At 37.8% G+C, this 23,219-nt stretch overlaps 1 protein-coding gene across 2 annotated transcripts in view; it reads right to left on the bottom strand.

The window, feature by feature from the left end:
• The window catches only part of KCNMB4 (potassium calcium-activated channel subfamily M regulatory beta subunit 4), a 133,642-nt gene that overhangs the window by 35,189 nt on the left and 75,234 nt on the right, over nucleotides 1-23,219 (bottom strand). The window lies entirely within an intron of this gene.

The following is a 23,219-nucleotide window of genomic DNA, read 5'->3' as shown; positions in this document are numbered from 1 at the left end:
GAGGCACCTGTCTGGGAAATTTCTCACGTAGGACTCATAACCAGCCAGGTGAATCATTTCAGAATATAGCCAAAGTTATTCTTAATACAGATACAAAGTTAGTGACTGATTACCTGGCAGTTCTTTTTACTTAGGGATTAGCCAGGCTTCTTGGTCTAGGGGAAAGAGCACTTTCTCCATTCTATCCATGTGGATTTCTGTTGTTTACTCTGTGCTCCAATCAAAATGGATTACTATCTGCTGACATACATGTCAGGCACATGCTCTGAGCTTTCCCAGCTCTATGCCTGGAAGGCTCTTTCCCCTTCAGCTTTCCATTAGTTTTCTATTTGGATCTTCCACACCTCAAATAACATATCCCATTGAACTTAGGTCTGTTCTCAAACTGGCTTTATATGACAACTTCCCATTACTATTATTGGTGTTACTATATTGCTAATCATTCAGACTCAAAACCATGGTCATTTTGGATTCCTCATTCTCCCCCACTCTCCATACTGTTCCCCATACTAACCCCACTGACTCTTCTTTCAGAGGATCCCTAGCCTCCATTCCCTCCTGTTTATTCCTGCTTCACCACTACACCAAATTTAGGTGCTTAACATTTTGTACTTGGGCTGTTCTGATAGAATCCTAACTGGGAATGTTTAGCATGGTGAAGAACAGACTCAGCTATCTGAGCATCTGAATAGCTGTCATAGAGAAGAGGGATTAGACATGTTGGGTTTAGCCCCAGAGGGAAGGAGGAACAATGGGTGGAAATTGTGAGGAGCCAAATATAGACTTGATATAAGGAAAAGCTTCTTACATGAGTGCTGTGGGAAAATGCAATGGGGGTACTTCAAGAAATAGTGGGGATTCTCCTAGATAAGAACCTGGGAGAAAAAACTGAATATCCTTATGGGGAGTATGTTGTAGAGGGGACTTTTTTAGGGACATTGGATCATATGGCCTCTGAGGTTCCTTCCAATTATGAAATTCTGTGATTCTTCCCTTCAATATGTTTCTTTTCTTTTCTTTTTTTTCTGAAGGGCAATGAGGGCTAAGTGACACAGCTAGTAAAGTGTCTGAGGCCAGATTTGAACCCAGGTCCTCCTGAATCCAGGGCTAGTGCTTTATCCACTGTGCCACCTGCACCCCCCCCCAAATATGTTTCTTTTAATAACATTCAAACTACTCCATTCCAATCAGCTACGCTGAACAACTGCAAGATTAATTTTCCTAAGTCACAGAATCACAGAATTGGAAGGGACCCTGGAGGCCAGTGTGAACCTGAACAGGAACTCCCTCTACAACACCTCTTCCAAGTGGTTATCCAGCCTCCTCTTCATATTCCTCAGTGATAGGGAACTTGCTAAAACCTTAGGAAGTTAATTCCATTCTTGTACTGCTCTAAGAATAGGGTGTTTTTTTCTTTATATTGATCCCAAATATGCCCATCTGAACCTTCTCCCAATTGTTCCTAGTTCTATTTTGTGGGGCTAAGCAAACAAATTTAGTCCCTCTTCAAACTTTTAAAAATATGTAAAGACAGTTCCCATGCCATAGGCCCACAGACCTAGAGCTGCAAGAAACCTCAGAGGCTAACCCATTATAAAATCATAGCTCTAGAAGTTGAAGAAAATAATTTAACAGATGAGGAAACTGAGGACCAGAGAAGTAGCAAGTGTCAGAGGTGGGATTTAAACCTAAATTCTGACTCCAGAGCCAGTATTTTTTCCTGTACTACACTGTCTCTTCTTGTGCTTTCTTCATGTCATTTTCCCCACTGCAGGGTGATTTCTTCCTCCAAGCTCTATAGCACTTAGGGTCTATAACCATCCATTTCATGTTTATTGCACATGGCTCTGTAAAGGACTTTTTGAGAATTGATACATGTTTATGTCTTATCTATCTAGCTACCTTGTAAACTCCTGGGTAGCAGTGATGCTGCCTTGTCTTCCACAGCAACTAACATAGTATAGAATCATAGAATCCTATAGGTGGAAGAGAGCTTAATAGTGGCAGCAACATTTCTATCTGGCTCTTTAAGACTGCAAAACCTTTTGTACAAATTAATCTCACTGGCTCCTCACAACAACCCTGAGAGGCTGGTACTACAGGTATCCTCTCTGTCTCTCTTGCCTGTGATTTCGCTAGTATAGGGAATCCAATGGTGTGGAAACTCCCTCCAAATTCCTCTTATAAAAATAAGTTGAGAATTTAGCCATCATTTATAGCCTTAGAGAGCTGCCTGGGGTCCTGAAGGCTTAGGCAACTTGTCCTTGTTCACACAGCCAAGTATATGTCAGTGGCAACACTTGAGCCCAGCTTTTTCTGATTCCCAGTTTGGCTTTTTAAACCCCCTGCCAAACTGCTTCTCACTATAGGTATCACTAGCCTCAGTAAAAGGGAAGAAACAGATTCAGCGTAAATTCCTTTTTTGTGGTCACACAGTAAGTTCCAGAATCAAGATTTGAACTCAGGTCTCTCTTGCATTCACATCTAGCATTCTCTTCTATACCAGTGCTGTCTTGTTCTGACTAACCTCCTATCCTATGCTTAACACTTTCTAGTGACAGGGCACAATGTGTTCAAAGATATTCCATTTCATTTTGGGACAGTTTTAGTTTAAAGTTCTTTAACTTCTGCTAAAATATGCCTGTCTGTATTTTCCTTACCTTTGTCCTCGTTCTGCCCTCTAAGAGCTACCTAAAATAGGACTTACCATTCTTCCATATGACAATATTTCAAGTGTGTGGAAATATCTAACCTTTCCCCTTGAAGTTTTCTATGTTTTTTCCAGGCTAAAAATCACTAGTTCCTTCAATCAATCCTTGTAAGTCATGTTTCTAGACCTTTCTTCATTCTGGTAACCCTGCTCCAGTTGTATTCCATCTAATCCCTTTTAAAGCATGGTGGTGACCAGAACAGAACATTTTAAATCTGCTCTAACCAGGACAAAGTATAGCAAAACTATTATGTCTCTTGTTCTAGATCCTATTCTGGATCCTATATATATATATATATATATATATATATATATATATATATATATATATATATATATATACACACACACACACACACACACACACACCACATCACAATCACATCACATGTATATTATATAGAGATACAAACATGATCCAGAATAGGTCTCTTTCTTTCTTCCTTCCTTCCTTCCTTCTGTCCATCTATCCTTCCTATCTATCTATCTATCTATCTATCTATCTATCTATCTATCTATCTATCTATCTATCTATCTATCTATCTATCTATCTTCATGTAGCCAAAGATCCTAACAGCTCTGGGTAGCAGCTGGGTCACACCATTGGCTTTGCACTCCATTAAATTTCCTAAATTTACCATAAGCAGCTCATGAGTGTCTTCTACATTATGCATATGCAGTTGATTTTGTAATAGAGAAGCACAGGTCTTTGCACTTATCCTTTTCATTTTTCAGCAGATGGACTCCACCAAGGCCCCGAGAAACCTCATCATCAGGAAAGTCATCATTCTCCTTAATGACTGCATCAGCCTTGATACTTACACCTCATTAGTGCCCTCAGTACCTTTTGCCGATCTGATTGAAAGTCTGGAGGGCAAAAAAAAGAATTCTTTCCAAAGCCTCCATGTAATTAGGGCTTCCAAGGCAGAAACATACCTTTGGACTAGACTCTATAATGTACCTGTGACCAGGTACCTTCCTTCCTCCTCCCTCCCTTTTCAGCTTCCTTTTGTGTGTTGTCTTTCCCTATCTGATTGCGGGCAGGGACTCTATTTGTATATTAGTACAAGGCCTGACACGTTAGGCACTTAAGAAATGTTTACTGACTACTGACTGACTAATTTGTCTTACATTTTATCTTGTTATTTCTATTCTGCTGATGTATTTTTGATTACTGGTTCTGTTCCAATTTAGTTCCTGCTTAAAAAATATTTATTTGCTGACTGATTTGGCTGTAAATCATCTGAATAATCTATGTGTCTTGGAGAGGTCAATTTTAAGACATAAGCAAAAAACAAAAAAGAAAACATTCTTTGGACCAAACTGGTTGATTTCATATGTGTTTTGAAGAGGGAGTAGATTAAACAAAAAGCCTCAGGTTGAAATAGAATGTTAAGATAATCTGTTTGTTTGCAAATTCTGCTGGGAGAAGAAATGAAGGAAAAGTAGCACTTCCAGATGGCAAATTATACTACAAAGCATAAACTATCTGCAACTAGTTAAAAAATAGAAAAGTAGATCAGTAGAAGAGACGAGGCAGAAACTCAATAACCCAGTGTTTGCTAAAGCCAAGAACAAAAATTTCTTTGGGAGGAACTCCCTATTTAATAAAAATCACTGGGAAAACTAGAAATGTTTGGCAGAAATTAAGTTTAGATTAATATCTTATATGATATTCCACAATAAGTTCAAAATGGCTCTGTGATCTAAATTTTGAAGGGTGGACCACAGATAAGAAGAACAAAACTAGATGCCTTTCATCTCCAATGGAAGAGTGTTTAAAGGATATAGTTCTCCAAAAAAGAAAACAAACAAAATCCCAGAACAAACAAAACAACTCTGCAAGTCTTTAAAAACCATGATTGCTACAAATCACCTATAAGAGAAATGAAAAAAATAATTTTGAGGGTTTACCTCATAAGCAGCAAAATGTCAAAGATGATATATGATGGGAATGCTGTGGTCAGTCTGGACATCTATTTCCTCATGCAGCTTATGGCAGATAAAATACTAGATTCATCAGAAGTGTCTCAGAGTACTCCCAGCTTCTGTAACCTGTCTACTTCCTCTCCATGAAGGTGTAGAAATACTAATCCCACCCCATATTAATGAGTAGGAAGGAGTAAATCAGAATGACCACATCTTTCAGTCACATCTATTCATAGAGAATTCATACAAAATTATAGAGCTAGAGAGGCCCTTCAAGAGTATTTTTAAGAAAACTGAAACCCCAAGAGGTCTGGTAAGTTCCAGAAGGTTGTACAACTAGTTACTTCCAGAGCCAGGCTAGCACACAACTTCTGCCTCCTATTCTAGTGCTTTCTGTATATACATGTATGCCTAACCACATGTCAGTCAAGGTAGACAGGTAGAGAACAAATGAAAGCATAGATCCATATGTGGCAGTTTGGTGAAAGATTAGTCAAACCCACTGTTTGATTGAATTTACTCAGAATGGTAGATTGTGTGGTCTTGTACAGATATAACCTCTACATGAGATAATGCAGTTCCAGGTCAGGGATCACAGTCATCAACTTTCCTTGCAAGATACTGATGATCCCTTGCAGATTTGTGCAACATCTCATCAATTCCCGCATGCTGATGAGGAATGTTTTCAAGCCTGATGTATCTCTTTTTAAGATTGTGCAAAGTCTTGACTTTAGAATTCTAATAAACACCAATGTCGTTGGCAATTTAATATTTTCAAAAGCTGTCTGCAGATGTAGAGATGCAAGATACTACACAGGTCATGCATCCCTTATTTTTAAAGCCGGCCCAGTGATTTGAAATACTGTATTTAAATTTTACAACCACAGAGAAACCATCTATGTTCCATTAAAACAATGTGAGGGAGTACAACTTTCTCAAAAGGAAATGAATGATGCAGAGCAATGTGTTAATCTGTCCTTAGGCAACAATAAAAACAATGAGAAATAACAATCAAGAAATGACCATTGGAGCCTATGACTCTTGCTCCTTTCTCTACCATTCATCTGTGTGGTTGCATTTAACATGTGCTGGCCTGCATTTTTCTGGGCCATAAAGCAATTGTCAAAATAGCATTCTCTCTCTTTTTAAAATTTATATTTGTTTTGTTATATTTAAAGTTCTGAATTGTCTCCCTCCTTCCCTCCCTCCCCACCCCACACTTGAGAAGGCCACCATTTGATGCAAATTTATAAATATAAGTAAAATCATACTATGCATATTTCTACTTGCCAGTTCTTTCTCTGGATGGGGATAGCATCTTCCTTCATAGGTCCTTTTTAGTTGATTTGAGTATTTATGCTACTCAGAATAACTTGGTTGTTCACAATTACTTTTCAAACAATATTGATGTTACTGTATACAATGTTCTTTTGGTTCTGCTTACTTCGCTTTTCATTATTTCATGCAAGTCTTTCCATGTTTTTGTAAAACCAACTGGCTCATTATTTCTTACAGCCCTGTACAAAGTATCATTCTCAAACAGGGCCATCTAAAAGATCTCATCATCCATTGCAAATCCCTCTTCAATTTGAAATCTGTGATTAAAAGCTTCCACGACAAACACTTTTGGAAAGCATATGCCTCCATATTTTATAGCACACTGGATAATAGGCGTGTCATCAGACAATTATCTTTTGTTATATCTTTCAAGGAAACTCATATAATTTTGCAATATGCATGATAGACACATTGTTGGAAGAAGGCCTTCAAGGAAGCTTTCTGATGTAACCAATTAAAAAAAAATTTTGATAGTCAACAAACACCAATTAAAGTAGCAGCTTTCTCAGCAGTCCCACAAGACAATGGAAGAGGTACATGGTGGATATGAGTAAGCTACAGCGTATTACCTGTAATGGACATCATCAGAGAGTTTTCCAAAAAAAGGTGATGGGCTTGTCATTTACCAGGAGTGAAGGATAACTAATGGATAGCCAGTATGCTGTACTGAGATCCACACCATGTTAACAGTTCTAGAGGAAGGCCTCCCAGCATTTGGGTGGAATCCTTGTGATTCAAAGGAGGATATGGATGGGTTTCTGAGGATAGACAAGCATTGACAGGCTTCAATCTGCACTGCTAGAGAAAGAACCCTTATTGATAAGATCACTGATCCATCAAAATATGGAAATTAACCAAGGACCATGTCTTGTTTTGGGGGGCTTTGTAACTTTTCACATGTGTATCCTCTCTTCCCAGTTGAATTGCAAGCCCCATTATGTCTTACACATTTTGGTGTTCCCAGTGCCTCACACAAGACCTCAAAATGGCGATGGCAGTAATAATAAAGCTGTTCACTGCTGTCAGCTACACTGTACCTTGGTACTTGGGTGGCATTTTGATTTTGTCAGTGGAATTTCCTTCTTCAATAAAGATTGCATCCCAACTCACATAATTCTAGGACATTGCTTCCCCATAAATCTTCCAAATGGCATCTGAAGTAGAGGCTTTCCTCTCATTAACTGGATACCTCTGGGAAGGCTGTGTACTTTTCAGTCTGTTCATCTGTCTGCTTCTCATTTTCATTACACAACTTGCCCATCTCCTTTTCTGAGCAAACACGTTCTCAATAATTCAGTCTCTACTATTTCTTACATGCAAGTCAACAACAGTAAAACACCCACTTTCCATCTCCCTAGATTTTATAATTTTGATTCTTCCCAGCTTCTGCAGTTACATGTTTCACAACCACATATTATCCCTGGGAGAACACTGTTGTTACAGTGATGAACACTGAGGGCAGGGAGTACTGGGGTATCTTTGGGAGCACTGAGCAAGTGATCCAGCCCCAAAGCCCATGGAAAATCCATTGCTCTGTTCCAGATACTCCAGGCCAGGATGGATACAATTAGTGCAATGTTGTCTGCAAACAGAAACATTTGTAGAGCCTCATAATCACTAGGCAATACTTGTTTGTATTTTGTATCTTCCATGATACTAGAAAACATCTGAGATTAACTTGTTTTACCCTCCAAGAGATACAGAGTGGCAAAATAGAGAGAAAGCTGGCCTTGATTTCAGGAAACACGGGGTTTAAGTCCTACCTCTGACACATACTGGCTCTGTGACCCTGTTGAAGTTACTGAGCCTCTTAGGTCACCAGGCAATTCTGGAAGGCTATCAGTTACAGTGTCAGCCTGCATTAAAAGGAGTTTCCTCATCTGGGAGTTCCCTGTATCAATTAAGTTATATGTATAGTCTGTAGTGCTACCTAATTTACAAAAAAAAAATGGTATGGCCCCCATCCTTTAGGATAAAAAAATCACAGGTTAAGAACACTGGCAAGTAACAATTTTAAACTATTTTAAAATGTAATTTCCCACATACTGATATCTCTTGGAGTTTCCAGTATTTCCTAAATTCACTGACATCGATGAATCATCCTAACATATGGAAGGGATTGGAAAAACCTACTTGAGGATGATAATTTTCTTAGGCTCTGAAAGATTAACTGCCCAGACACAGAAGCCCCAGAGGATTGACTTAGGAGAGGGAGGGCACATTCATTCTTTGCACATGATGTGCATATAATTTCTCAACACCAACAAATGGACCTTATTCTTCAGACAATTTCTAGTTAAGTGTCATTGAAACTACTCTGGCTCCAGGACTTTGAAAGCCCCTGGACTGATCTATTTGAGTACCACCTCTGCAAACTGCAATCCCTCCATGACTTTGGAGAAGATGGCTTATGGGCTGTCTGGGCCAGAAAACTTATAACCTCATGTCCAACCTTCTGAGCATGAGCCTCTTCGATCCTGGCTATACTAGTCTTTGGACAAAAACCACAGAGTTCTTTCCCAGACCAATAATGGAAGCCTTTTCAGTGTGGTAGGAACTGCCACAGATGAGACATTCAAGTAGAATTTCCTTTAGATTGAGGGAAGGAACTTTTCCCTTTGTCTTTTTCTACCTTATTACCTGGTACAATGTCTTGCCCATAAAAGACAATGAATACATGTTGGCAGAACTAAATTTCTTGATTTCTTTTATGCCTATTGTTTCTCACCCAAGTATGGACCCTGGGTTTTCCCTACACCAAAATGGCATAGCAAATGAAATGAATAGTACCAAGGACCAGGAAATAGTGAAATATGAAGGCAAACAGAACTAGAAATTTTTCTGGGAGGCAGTTTGTGGAATGCTCAAATAGATGGTTAAGTGAATAAGGAGAAAATAGCAGTAAGAAATTATTAGGACACAATGGATTCCAACTCAGCTTCTAACCAGCATCAACCTCTTCTCTCTCCCTCAAGTATTGCTGAGGAGGGAGAATGGGGTGGAGAAAGGTAAAGAGGAAACTCCAATATAGCAATTGCTGCTGCATATACCAAGCACTAATTTATTAATTTTGAATTAATCCAGATTTATGTTAATAGTGTCCTTAAAATTTTTTAAAAGCCTTATCTATTCATGTCTCTAAAAAGTGAATTTTGCTGAAAAATCTAATAACCTAGATCTTCTCTGCATTTTATTCTGTCCCTAGAATAGACCTTTTCCTAAGATATTAGCAAGGATATTACAGCAAGTAATCACCAGGATAATACACTATGACCAGGTGGGATTTATACCAGGAATGCAGGGCTGGTTCAACATTAGGAAAACTATTAACATAATCAACCACATCAATAAGAAAACCAACCAAAATCATATGATTATCTCAATAGACGCAGAGAAAGCTTTTGACAAAATACAATACCCATTCCTAATAAAAACACTAGAGAGTTTAGGAATAGGTGGAGCTTTCCTTAAAATAATAAACAGTATCTACCTAAAGCCATCAGCAAGTATTATATGCAATGGAGATAAATTAGAGGCCTTCCCAATAAGATCAGGGGTGAAACAGGGATGTCCATTATCACCCCTCTTATTTAATATTGTACTAGAAATGTTAGCTTTAGCAATCAGAGAAGAGAAAGGAATTAAAGGAATTAGAATAGGCAAGGAGGAAACAAAACTATCACTCTTTGCAGATGATATGATGCTATACTTAAAAAATCCTAGAGAATCAACTCAAAAGTTACTTGAAACAATTAACAACTTTAGCAAAGTAGCAGGATATAAAATAAATCCACATAAATCATCAACATTTCTATACATGACCAACAAAGTCCAGCAGCAAGAGATAGAAAGAGAAATTCCATTTAAAGATAATATAAAATACTTGGGAGTCTACTTGCCAAGACAAACCCAGGAACTCTATGAACACAACTACCAAACACTCTTCACACAAATCAAATCAGATCTAAATAATTGGAAAGATATCAATTGCTCATGGATAGGCAGAGCTAATATAGTAAAAATGACAATACAACCTAAATTAATTTACTTATTCAGTGCCATACCAATCAGACCACCTAAAAATTATTTTATAGAGCTAGAAAAAATAATAACAAAATCCATCAGGAAAAACAAAAAATCAAGAATATCCAGGGAAATAATGAAAAAAAATTCACAGGAAGGTGGGTTAGCAGTACCAAACCTGGAGCTTTACTATAAAGCGGCAGTCATCAAAACTATCTGGTACTGGCTAAGAAATAGAGTGGAGGATCAATGGAATAGGCTAGGCACAGGAAACACAGTAGTAAATGACACTAGTAATGTAGTGTTTGATAAACCCAAAGACTCCAGCTTCTGGGATAGGAACTCAGTATTTGACAAAAACTGCTGGGAAAACTGGAAGATAGTATGGCAGAAATTAGGCACAGACCAACATCTTACACCTTATACTAAAATAAGGTCAAAATGGATACACGATTTAGACATAAGAGGTGATACCATAGGTAAATTAGGAGAGAAAGGAATAGTCTACCTATCAGATCTTTGGAAAGGACAAAAGTTTATGACCAAACAAGAGATAGAGTATATTATAAAATGCAAAATGGATGATTTTGATTACATTAAATTAAAAATTTTTTGTACAAACAGAAACAATGCATCCAAAATTAGAAGGGAGGCAGAAAGCTGGGAAACAATTTTTATGGCCAGTACTTCTGATAAAGGCCTCATTTCTAAAATATATAGGGAATTAAATCAAATTTATAAGAATCCAAGTCATTTCCCAATTGAGAAATTGTCAAAGGATATGAACAGGCAGTTTTCTGATGAAAAAACCAAAGCTATCTATTCCATATGAAAAAATGCTCTAAATCTCTAATGATTAGAGAGATGCAAATTAAAACAACTCTGAGGTACCACCTGACACCTATCAGATTGGCTAAAATGACAAAAAAGGAAAATAATAAATGTTGGAGAAGCTGTGGAAAAATTGGAACACTAATGCATTGTTGGTGGGTCTGTGAACTAATCCAACCATTCTGGAGAGCAATTTGGAATTATGCCCAAAGGGCAATAAAGCTATGAATACCCTTTGACCCAGCAATAGCACTTTTGGGTCTTTTACCCAAAGAAATCATGGAAAGGGGAAAGGGACCCACATGTACAAAAATATGTATAGCTGCTCTTTATGTGGTGGCAAGGAATTGGAAGTTGAGGGGATGCCCATCAATTGGGGAATGGCTGGACAAGTTGTGGTATATGAATACAATGGAATACTATTGTGCTGTAAGAAACGATGAGCAGGAGGAGTTCAGAGAAACCTGGAGGGTCTTGCATGGGCTGATGATGAGTGAGATGAGCAGAACCAGCAGAACATTGTACACAGTATCATCAAACATTGAGTGTTGATCTGCTGTGATGGACTATATTCTTCTCTTCAATGCAATGATACAGAAGATCCAGGGAACTCATGATAGAAGAGGATCTCCAAATCCAGGGAAAAAAAAAAAGAACTGTGGAGTAGATGCTGAATGAACCATACTAATTCTTTTGTTTTTGGTGCTGATGTTTTTCTATTTTGAGGTTTTTCACCATTGCTCTGATTTTTCTCTTATAACATGACTAATGCAGAAATATGTTTAATGTTATTATGTATGTATGTATATATATATATATAACCTATATCAGATTACCTGCTGTCTAGGGGAGGGGGGAGGGAGGGGAGGGAGGGAGAAAAATCTGAAATTGGAAAGCTTGTATAAACAAAAGTTGAGAACTATCTTTACATGTAATGGGAAAAAATAAAATACTTTATTAATTAAAAAAAAAAGAATAGACCTTTTCCCCCTTCAATAAGAAAAAACTTATTTAAATAACCAAAACCCAGCTGTTTAATTTCTCTCCCCAATAGATGTTTCAGTTCATTAATCTGCTACAGAAGTAGGTAAATTACCTGGAATAAAGTAAAACAATCAAATATATTGACATATAATAAACCTAACAACCTATCTACATCTTCAAAAAAAACTTTTTAAATATGGAGTATATCCTTTTGCCACAAGCACTTGTTTTACATAATTTGGTATTAAGTTTACAAGATTTTAATGCATATTCCTCATAGGCTTTTACATTGGGCAATCAGTGTACCTTTGATTAACAGTCCATTTTCCCAGTTCTATCCATAAATCTTTGATAGAGCCTACATCAGCTGAGTTACCAGTCCACTGAAGCATGTTTATCTCCATCTACAATATAAGAAGGTAGTTTGTATTAGATGGCCTCTGACATCCCTTCCAACTCTAAATTTATGATCAGACTATAACCTATGATTGTAATAATAGCTAGCATTTATATGCTTTAATATTTGCAAAGTGCTTTACAAATATCATATCATTTGATACAACAATGCTGGGAGGTATGTGCTATTATTATCCCCATTTTACAGAGGAGGAAACTGAGGCAGAAAGAAATTACTTACCCAGGATCACACAATTAGGAAGTCTCTGAGACTAAGTTTGAACTCAGAACTTAATAACTCCAAGTCCAATGCTTTATCCATTCTGTCACCTATATGCTTCTATACTTCAATACATGGAGAATGTTGTATGATTGCTACTTACTGGTATTGCTTCTACATATTATTATACTGTGTGTGTGATAAGATCTAATATTAAGGGATAGAGGAATAATAAAGTAAGATTTAAAGTTACAGACTACTAGAACAAATTATATACAAATAAACCCATGGATAAATATGGACATACATAATGTGAATCCCCACATGGAGATGTTTGTGTATCTCTACTGTTTTCTGCCTTAAGTCTAAAAGAGGACAGTGTCACTGTGAGTTATCCCCCATGGGAATCTAATGACCTGGATGCAATATGTGAATTGATCACTAGGGGGCACCCTATCATACCTGAGCCACCAGCCCAGGCCCTGGGGCCTGGAGCATGGCCAGAGCTAGCCGGTTCCAAAGAGGATGCAATTTCTCCACAGGTCACTGGCCACAAGAGGGTGCTCAGTCTACAAAGTTCCAGGATGTTTCTATTTCCCCCCCCACCTCTACTCCCAACATCAAGACGTGAGTTTTGACCGCCCTGAAGTATTTCACTCTCTTAGGTCACCTTCTAACAGACTGGACACTTCAGCCTATGATCACGTGGGTTTCAGTAACACGGAGGTAAATGCGGCTTCCACACGTCCTAGATCTTCTGTGCAGATAGAAAATGCTCCAAGCACTTGTAACCATGGCTCATAAAGGGGGGATGAAGAAGGGATTCCACTACCTTGGTTCATGCATTAAAAGATAAGAATTAGCTTAAAGAAAAGCATGAAGGAAACCATCACCCATTCCTTACATATTCCTAGCCACAGGAATGCTGGCAACTGCATCTTCACTAGTTCTACAGTGGTGTGCAAGTTAACTAGCAGAAAGTTAAAAACAAAACATATTCAATGAGTCCTCTTTTGCTGCAATCCCTTGTTTACATGTTTTGGCATTAAGTTCACCAGATGTTGACATATATTCAACACAGCGACATGTGTTCTTTAACATACTTGACATACTGGATATTAAATGTACCTTTGATGAATACTCCACTTAATTAAAGCCCATGGGTTTTAAATTAGGAAAGTTCCTAGGCCATTGAAACATATTTATCTCTATATCTTGGATAAATTTTTTTTAATTAATAAAGTATTTTATTTTTTTCCCATTACATGTAAAGATAGTTCTCAATTTTTGTTTATACAAGTTTCCAATTTCAGATTTTTCTCCCTCCTGCCCCTCCCTCCCCCCTCCCCTAGACAGCAGGTAATCTGATATAGGTTTTATATATATACATATACATATATACACACACATAATAACATTAAACATATTTCTGCATTAGTCATGTTATAAGAGAAAAATCAGAGCAATGATGAAAAACCTCAAAATAGAAAAACATCAGCACCCAAAACAAAAGAAATAGTATGTATGGTTCATTCAGCATCTATTCCACAGTTCTTTTTTTTTTTTTTCCTGATTTGGAGATCCTCTTCTATCATGAGTCCCCTGGAACTCTTCTGTACCATTGCATTGGTGAGAAGAATATAGTCCATCACAGTAGATCAACACTCAATGTTGATGATACTGTGTACAATGTTCTTCTGGTTCTGTTGGATAAATTTCTTAACCTTTTGCTATATATGGCCTGATTAAAGGGCCAAAGTTTGAAAGAAGGTCAGATGTGAGGGAGAAATTGCCAATAAGAAGTTCTGTTTTGAAGAAGACGAGTTTGAAGTATCTTCAAGACAACTCTGTTTGAAATGTTGTAGTATACTATCTCTACTTGGGGATTCTGTAATTCCAGAATAATTCTGCTTCTCATTAAAATCAATACATGTATTTATCAGAATTCTTTATGCCCTCCATACAGATAAGACTTCCAGGCCCACTAGAAGTAAAGAAAAATTCCCAAAACACATGTTTTCGGTGAATGTTTTAAAGTCTGATGAAGATGCCCAAAGCTTATAGACTACTGTGGGATTCCTCTGTCAATGGTTTCGGTACAGTCTTAATTGAAAAAATGAGTTTCATTAATAAAAATCTTCCCCCCCACCCAATTTCAGTACTCTGGTCTTGGCCCAGGTCCATTACAGGTGTTTTGCAACAGTTAACAGCTCTTTCTTTACTAGTTTCTTTGATGTTCTACCAACTTCAAATAACCTATACCATACTGTGTACAGAAGAGATATCAAACTCAGTGTACAAAAAACAACAACAACAACAACAACAACAATAACAACAAAAAATACCAAATGAGATTAAAATGTAATTGGGAAATGGGTTTTTTGTTTTGTTATTTAGTCATTGTTCAGTCATCTGGCTCTTCATAATCCCACTTAGAGTTTTCTTGGCAAAGATTTTGGAGTGGTTTTCCACTTCTTTCTCCAGCTAGAGTTAAGTGACTTGCCCAGGGTCATACAGTTAGTAGGTGTTTGGAGTTGTATGTAAATTTAGGAAAGAATCCTGACTCCAGGCCAGGCACTCAAATACAATACAATATAGATATTGCTAATTTGTGGTTTTCTAAATCACTATGCACCCACAGGGTACATTTCTATGAGTTTCACATTATTGCTGAAGAGGTATTATTAACACTCCCCCCACAATTGCCAAATCCTTCTGAAAGTCTTTGCTAGTTTTCTAAGGATTTAGTCTGTTTCATAGCAATACTGTAGCTTTGCTTTGCTTTTTGTTTTCAACCACACTGACCACAGCATCCTTTTTATTTCAAGGTGTTTTATTTATCCTGTTTCAATGAAGGCTTGAATGACCCTTGGAAGCTCTGACCTCCCCAAACCAGTGTCTCCTACAATATTTTTTTTTGTGGAGCAATGAGGGTTAAGTGACTTCCCCAGGGTCACACAGCTGGTATCAAGTGTCTGAGGCCAGATTTGAATTCAGGTCCTCCTGAATCCAGGGCCAGTGCTTTATTCACTGCACCATCTAACTGCCCCCTTGTCTTTTCTTCTTGAAGAGGATCACGACATTGGGGGGGGGGAGGTGATGTCATGACTTGCAGTGAATTGGATTTAAGTGAGGGAGGGCTGTACAAAGTCACCATCCTCACTCTCTCCTCCAGAACCATCTTGATCCAGGGGCAAGATATACATCAGGATGACTGGAAATGGCCCCAGATATTTGAGGCAATTGGGGTTAAGTGACTTGCCCAGGGTCATATAGCCAGTTAGTGTCAAGTGTCTGAGGTTGGATTTGAACTCACATCCTCCTGATTCCAGGGCAAATGCTCTATTCCCTGTGCCACTAGCTGCCCTTAGGGGATGGTATGATTTAAGGGCAATTTTTTAAAGATAGAAGAGGCTCAGACATATTTGAAGGAAGAAGAGAATGAATCAGTACGAAGAGAAAATGGGAGATGATGCCAGTATGGTTTTGAGATGGGGAGAAAAGGGAATTCAGTTCGAATAGATTCAATATTCTCAGAAAAACAAAAGCACAGATTCTCAGAGAGGTCATCAGGGGGAAAGAGAGAAAAGGGTGAGAAAAACTGTGGAGTGAAAGAGGGCATCAATTAAGGAGAAATGAAAAGATTGCTTTGTCCTAGTGATCATCCAAGTGAAGTTGGATAACAAATATTTATAGTGGACCCAATTAACCCAGTGCTATGACTTTCTCCAACTCCATAGATCAGCATGTTAGTAGGAGAAGAGGTGGCAGAGTGTGGGAGAAAGCCAATGATAAGTGTTAACAGAACAAGAGGGCAAGTGATTCAAGTTGTAGATGACAGTGTGTACTTGAACTGGTTAACTATAAGGTTGAGATTAGAAAGGAAAGAAAAGAAAAGCAGTGTAGGGGACAATATCTTAAGAAAATACTGAGAGGCAGAGGGATTGGAGGCCAAGTTGAGGCTGAAGAAAAAGTTTAGGCATAAGAAAAGATAAGGATAATAGGAGGCTATAGTCATGTAGAGAAATGTCAGACTTTCTGAATGAAGAGATGGATAATTGTGAGTAATAGGAAGATCTAGGTTGTGACCATCCCTCCATATAGCTGAGTTGAAATGAAAGAGTATCATAGGATTTAAGGATGCTGAAGAATTAGGTTAAGAGAGTTAAGGGAACAACAATAAAGATGATAAAACCCCCTATTATGAGGACTGGACTTGGGAAAGACAGGAAGATGGTGATCCAGGGGATGAATTCCTTGAAAGAAGAAGAGTGACCTATGTTATCGGACTCATTTCAACTTCCTCTTCCCAGACAGCAACTCCTGGAATCTTATGCATTTGGCCAAAGCAGTATTATGGTGCAGTGGATCTAAACACACACACACACAAACACACACACACACACACACACAAACACACACATTTTCTTAAGAGAAAGGAGAAATTAGGGAAGATTTATAATTCATTTTTTTGTTGTTCAGTCATGTCCTACTCTTCATGACACCTTGTGGAATTTTCTCGGCAAAGAAACTGGAGTGGTTTGTCATTTCCATCTCCAGCTCACTTTACATATGAGGAATCTGAGACAAACAGGATGAAGTGACTGGCCCAGGGTCACATAGCTAGTAAGTTTCTGAGGCCAGATTTGAGTCTTCCTGACTCCAGGCCCTGTACTTTATCCACTGTGCCACCTCACTGCCCTTGTAGTTCAATGAAAACATGTAAATCTATCTGATGTAGGGACAGGGACTCAACATTTGATTTCACTGATATAGGGAACTCCCAAGTGAGGGAATTATCTATCAATGAAGGTTATGATTCTAATTTATAGTCTTTGACTTGCCAAAAGTACTGAATGTTTAAGTTACTTGTCCAGGGTCACACAGCCTGTGACCTCATCTCAATTTGAATCAGATGTTTCTAGCTTCGAGACCAGTTCACTATCTACTATGCCATGCTGTCTTCTCTAGCAAAAGTAACTTCTATAAATCAAGAATGTGATTTTTAAAACTAACCCTAAAATGCAGATTAAAAGCATTCCCCCAAAGAGGACAGAATTAGATTATAAATTTATCTCTCTCCTAGATCTATGGGCTGAATTCACATATAATCATGTGAGCTACCAACTGTGAGCCCCAAATATGATGATGAAAAGGAGAAACAAAAGAAAGTGAAAGTGAAGAAAGGTCAATTTCTAAGATCCTAAGGCTCCTGAGAATGGAGATGCTTCAGAGATCAGTGGGGAATACAGGAAGAAATGAGAGTGTTGCTGTTTGTAGGAAAGAAAGGAATCACTTCCAGGATTAAGGTCCTTAGAAAAAGGGAAACAAACAGAAATGTGACCTCTGGGCCAGATAGCCATGAAGGAGAGAAAACAGAACTATAACCTACTCAGCTGAGGAACCTAACAAGTAGACAGACATCAACTTACAACCTGTTCTAGCTATAGACCTGGTCAGAAAATAAAGATGGTAAGAATTACTCTGGCATGCCCTGGCAAAAGAGAAATAATCCCTTGGTGAGTCTTCCCTCTACAACATTCTTTTCCATTACTTCTGGTCTAGCCAAGTAACACTTAAGAGTCTCAACAACAACAACAATAAAAAACCACTTTTCAGGGAACGTTGAAAGAAAATTTTAACTTATTCCAAACTTAGTGAGATCTTGATATTGGTTAGTCTAGAATAAAAAAGTGTCCTATTATCAATAAACATCTCTTTCTAATCTAACTTATGCTGTAGATTCTGCCCCCGTGGGCTTTGTTTTTGTTGGTTATGTTGTCTCTTCCACTTTTCCCTACCCTGGCATCAAGCATGGTGGCTAGACCTCCAACATCCTCCTCTCCAAGCTTAGCTTCCTAGTAATGGTCTCACTAAGGGCATCTCTTCCAGGTATTTCTAGCCCTGTACATCTTAAGAACCTGACTTTTGCTCCCTACTAACTGAAAGAGCAGAGCTGACAGGTATGCAATGGTTCCATCAATGGATATACTCTTCTCTAACTTATAGTATCTGAGAGTTGCTTTGGCTAAAGAATTCACTATTATGCTATTGGCCTGATAGTAGGTCTTTTAGAACATAGCTAGGCTGGCCAATACCAAGCTCCTAATTGATGCCCTTCCAGCTTGAGAGGAGAGTCTACTCGGAAGGCCTTCAGGAATCTTGGATCACTTCTAGGCAACAACCAAAGCACTGGAATAAGACTTAATACCTCTCTAAATATGGAGTAGTCTTCTTTGGAGAATGGTTCTAGAAGGAGCTCTGACCCCAGAATGAGTTGAACTGAATGACCACTGAGATCTATTCCAATTCTAACATCATATAATATTTCCCCCTGCTTTTAGTTATTGTGTTGCCTATCTCAACTTATAAGAGATGTCTCATATGCTACCTATTTTTATAATAATCACAATTATAATAACAACTATATCCATATCCATATATATTATTTATTTCATTAAAATCCATGTATATACACTCTCCCTACCCAGATCCCCTCCTATAACCATCAAGGGGCATTTCACCACATTAACTTACATCTTCTACATCTGTATATGAAATTCATATTCAGTAAATATATTTGACAAAATATTTCATAATAACCTTGAGATGAAACGGAATTTAACAGGCATATACAAAAGAAATCACGCATGCAGTTTCAAAAAAATCAAACAAGTACAAAAGAATTGGCTTTTTAGCAGTTTGTGTTAAAAAAAGGTTTGGGGTATTTAAAAATTAATAGCTAATTCTTTTAGGTTTCCAAAGAACTTTATATACATTATCTTATTTAGCCATCACAATAATGCTGTGATCTGAGTACTATAGGTGTTACCATTTCCATTTTCTAGATGAAGGAGCTGAGGCTCAGATAGGTGAAATGATTTTGCCTAGTATGAACTAGTTAGTATCAGAACAGTGTCCAATCCATGTCTCGCCAAAATCCTAGTCCAGTTTACCTTCCACTACTGAATACCAAGCTGCTTTCCAGACAAGCTCAATATGTTCCATAGTATGATATGCATTGTTTTTTAAATGAAATTTTAAACTGTTTTAATAGAAATAGAGAATCCAAGACAAGATACATAATAGTGCCCCTTTATACTGACTGTTTTTGGAGACTGTGTCCAGTTCTGGGTGTTGCATTTTAAGGGGAACATTAATAAATAGTCATGTGTGAAGAGAGAAGGGGCCAGGTATAAGCTATATGAGGAATGGTTAAAGGAACTTAAGATATGTAGCCTGTAAAAGAGAAAACTGAGGGGAAAATATGATGGTTGTATCTGAATAGTTGATCTAAGTACTGCAGTGGCTAGTGTGCAGAACTTGAAATCAGGAAGACTTGAGTTTGAATTCTGCCTCAGATGCTCCCTTGCTGTGTGACCCTGAGTAAGTCCCTTGAGCTTTGTCCGTCTCGGTTTCTTCATCTGTAAAATAAGGATAATACTAGTTCCTACCTTACAGGGTGGTTGTGAATATCAAATGAGATAATATTTGTAAAGTGCTTTGCAAATCTTAAATCACTATATAAATTTAAGTTTTTATCTATCCAGCCATCCATCCATCCATCTATTTGTGTTTTATATTGCTTCAAAAGGCAGAACTTATATAAAGGTGGAAGTTAGGGCATCAGCTATTTTCATCTCATATAAGGAAGAACTTTATAACAATTAAAGTCATCAAAACATCAAATGGGGAAACTTTTCAAAGTAGAGAATTACCTGTAATTTTACCTATTTTGTATGGGAATGGGCAGCTAAATGACATTATCAAGAAGGTTATAGAGAGCGTTTTGTCATGGGCTGAGAAATTAGATCAGATGTTCTCTAAATTCCCTTCCAAATAGAAGTTTCTATGATTCTAAAAAACTGTCCTCCAGTTTAGAATATATTTTACCTATAGCATCTAACAAACAGTAGATGCTCCACAAATATTGGTTGACTTGAATTGACTTGAAGAATTTCTTAGTTCTAACTTAGAATTTGCCTTTCACATTTCCTTTTCTTACAGAAAGAAAAAAATCCTCCACTGAATAATTTTTTTCTTGTCCTGTCTGTTTTCTCAATCTATCATATTGATATAAACTGACGACCACAAGGGTAGCAGACATCATTGCACAGAATGCTTTGTAAACCTTCCAGGGCTCTATATGGAGTCATCTACTCTATTTTTCAATTTCAAAGTGGAACAAGTTTGTTTTTTTCCTCCTTTTCCCATAGGACATGTCACTACAGAACAAGAAACTATTTTAAATACCATTGCTGACAGAACCCGTTTGAGATGGAGAAATACAATGGGCACAGAATACATAGAAGACCTTCACACTTTAAACATATGCACAAAATTATCAACATGCATTACTTTTTTTTTTTTTGCAGGGCAATGGGGGTTAAGTGACTTGCCCAGGGTCACACAGCTAGTAAGTGTCAAGGATCTGAGACCGGATTTGAACTCAGGTCCTCCTGAATCTAGGGCCGGTGCTCTATCCACTGCGTCACTTAGCTGCCCCAACATGCATTACTTTTATAAATTATATTCCTTTCCTTAGTAAATTGTTTACTGCATTTTTTCACTTAGTTCTTCATTATTTCTGTCATATCCATTGTCCTTCAGAGTCCATTAATTGTGTTTTAATTAATGAGTCATTAATAGAGTTTTTAATTTTTACTGTCCCAAAAGGATTTTTCTTCTTTCCGTTTTTAAACCTGTTCCACCTGAATTATTTCTCCAATTTTTATTTTCCTGTGAAAATGTATTTATGCATAAGAAGTTTACAAAGACATGATAACATATTATGCTTAATCATGATACAATGGTGACCCTGGTTCTTGAAGATGATGCCATCAGAGTACAGTGTCATAAGTCTTCAAAAAGACTTTTCACTCAACTCTTTGATAATTTGGTGAATCTGAAATTTCATTTTTGCGGGGAATCCCTCCAATGATGTAGACACCAACCCATCATGCCTGTCCATCCCACATAACTCTTGTCCTAGATCTCCCAGAAATCCTCTCCAATGTGATGAGGGCCTTCCTTAAGTTTTCTGAAGATCATAAGGATGACAATGAAACACAAGTTAACCATCAGTTATCTTTTATCCTTTGCCTCATGACCAACCCAGCTTCATTTATGGGTACACATTTCTCTGATGGCATCCTTTATCACTACTTCTTTAACACAATTCTTGGACAGTAATGTATCATAGGATATTTGTGCCCACTGTAAGCCTCTTCGTTGCATTTTGGGTTTCACTTAACTTGAATTCTTTAGAGATTGTTATTTCATGATTAAGTCATACAATAAAACTGGAAGTATATTCTTGTTTAGGAGATGTGACTATTTCAAGAAGATCGGGGGTGATCCACTAGGTATGAACCAACAAATAGTCTGTGTGTCTCTTATTGCCAGACGACATTGGCTGAGTGTGGAGAGGCTTATCACCAGAAGGCTTACCAATAAATGAAGAGATTTGGGGGCCACGGCAACTCTTAAGGAGCCACAGTTTGCTTTGATGGCAGGAATACCTACACCAAAAACATGAATCTTCCAAAAAGCTCAAAAGTATCCTAGTAATGATGTGGTATTAGGGTTGGATTGGAGCACTTTCCCATGCAGCTGAGTGTGAGTCCAGGCCCCTTCTAGTGACAGATGTCCTCTGGGCCCATGCTAAAGGGTAAATACAGCCCAGGTAACCTCTTCTAGAAAAAACACGCACTATACAAAGAGTAGATATCAGCCTTGGTGGCTACCTTGAGAGCTTGAGAAATTCTAACTTCCCTGATGATAGGACAAGCAAGCTAGCTCAAAAAGCAAGCAAACAAACTCATGAGATCTAGACCTGTGTATGATTCAAAAAGGAATAAGCAAGCACTCAGGATTGATTGGATTCAATCTCTCAGATGCTGGACCAGTCTCCAAGATGTCACTCATAGATTGGGATGGGGAGGGATTTCCCACAAAAGTGTTCTGACTGGGCTCAAGTGGGCCAGATTTAGTACTGGGAAAGCCTGATTCCAAAGAAGGCATTCAGGATTTTTCTCATATTCTCTGGCTTATTATGTTCCCATCCCAGAGTGCCAAGGATAATTTCTTATATAATGCTTAGTTATGGCTCATGTCTAGAGTCTCTCAAGTCCCTTCTATTAAGGTTACTCAATGTACAAATTGCTGATATGGTATGGGAGAAAAAGCACTGACTCTGGAGTCAAAGGACCTGGGTTCAATTACTACACCTAATGTTTACTAGCTAAGTGTTCTTGGGAAAGCCATTTAATCTTCCCAACCCTCCATTTCCTCATTTGTAAAGTGAGTTGGATTAGACAGCTTCTGAGGTCCCCTCAAACTCTAGACCTATGATTTTATGTAAGCCATAGGACAGCTATTTGGTTCTTTAACCATAAAAACAATTTATCAAAACACAAAAGGACATCAACCCATTGATGAATGCATAAAACATGAAATAATAACACAAACTACAATTTATGCTTTCCTAGAAGGTAAAGGTTCCCAGTAGATAGGTGCAACTATCAAACAGATTTTTCACAGTTATTTTGGATTTATACTGTCCAAGTAGCAACTCAAAGTCAAGATATTCTGGGAGTGAGGTTGTGCAATTCTCAGATATAGGATGTACTGTTACACATCCCTTATTCCTCTCTATAATAATAATAATAATAACTTTTTTCTTCAGAGCAATGAGGGTTGTCTTGTGCAGGGTCACACAGCTAGTAAGTGTCAAGTGTCTGAGGCTATATTTGAACTCAGGTCCTCCTGAATCCAGGTCCGGTGCTC

This window comes from Dromiciops gliroides, chromosome 5 (assembly GCF_019393635.1).
Source record: "Dromiciops gliroides isolate mDroGli1 chromosome 5, mDroGli1.pri, whole genome shotgun sequence".
In the NCBI taxonomy this organism is placed as follows: Eukaryota; Metazoa; Chordata; class Mammalia; order Microbiotheria; family Microbiotheriidae; genus Dromiciops; species Dromiciops gliroides.
This window is presented reverse-complemented; position numbering and strand designations above follow the sequence as displayed.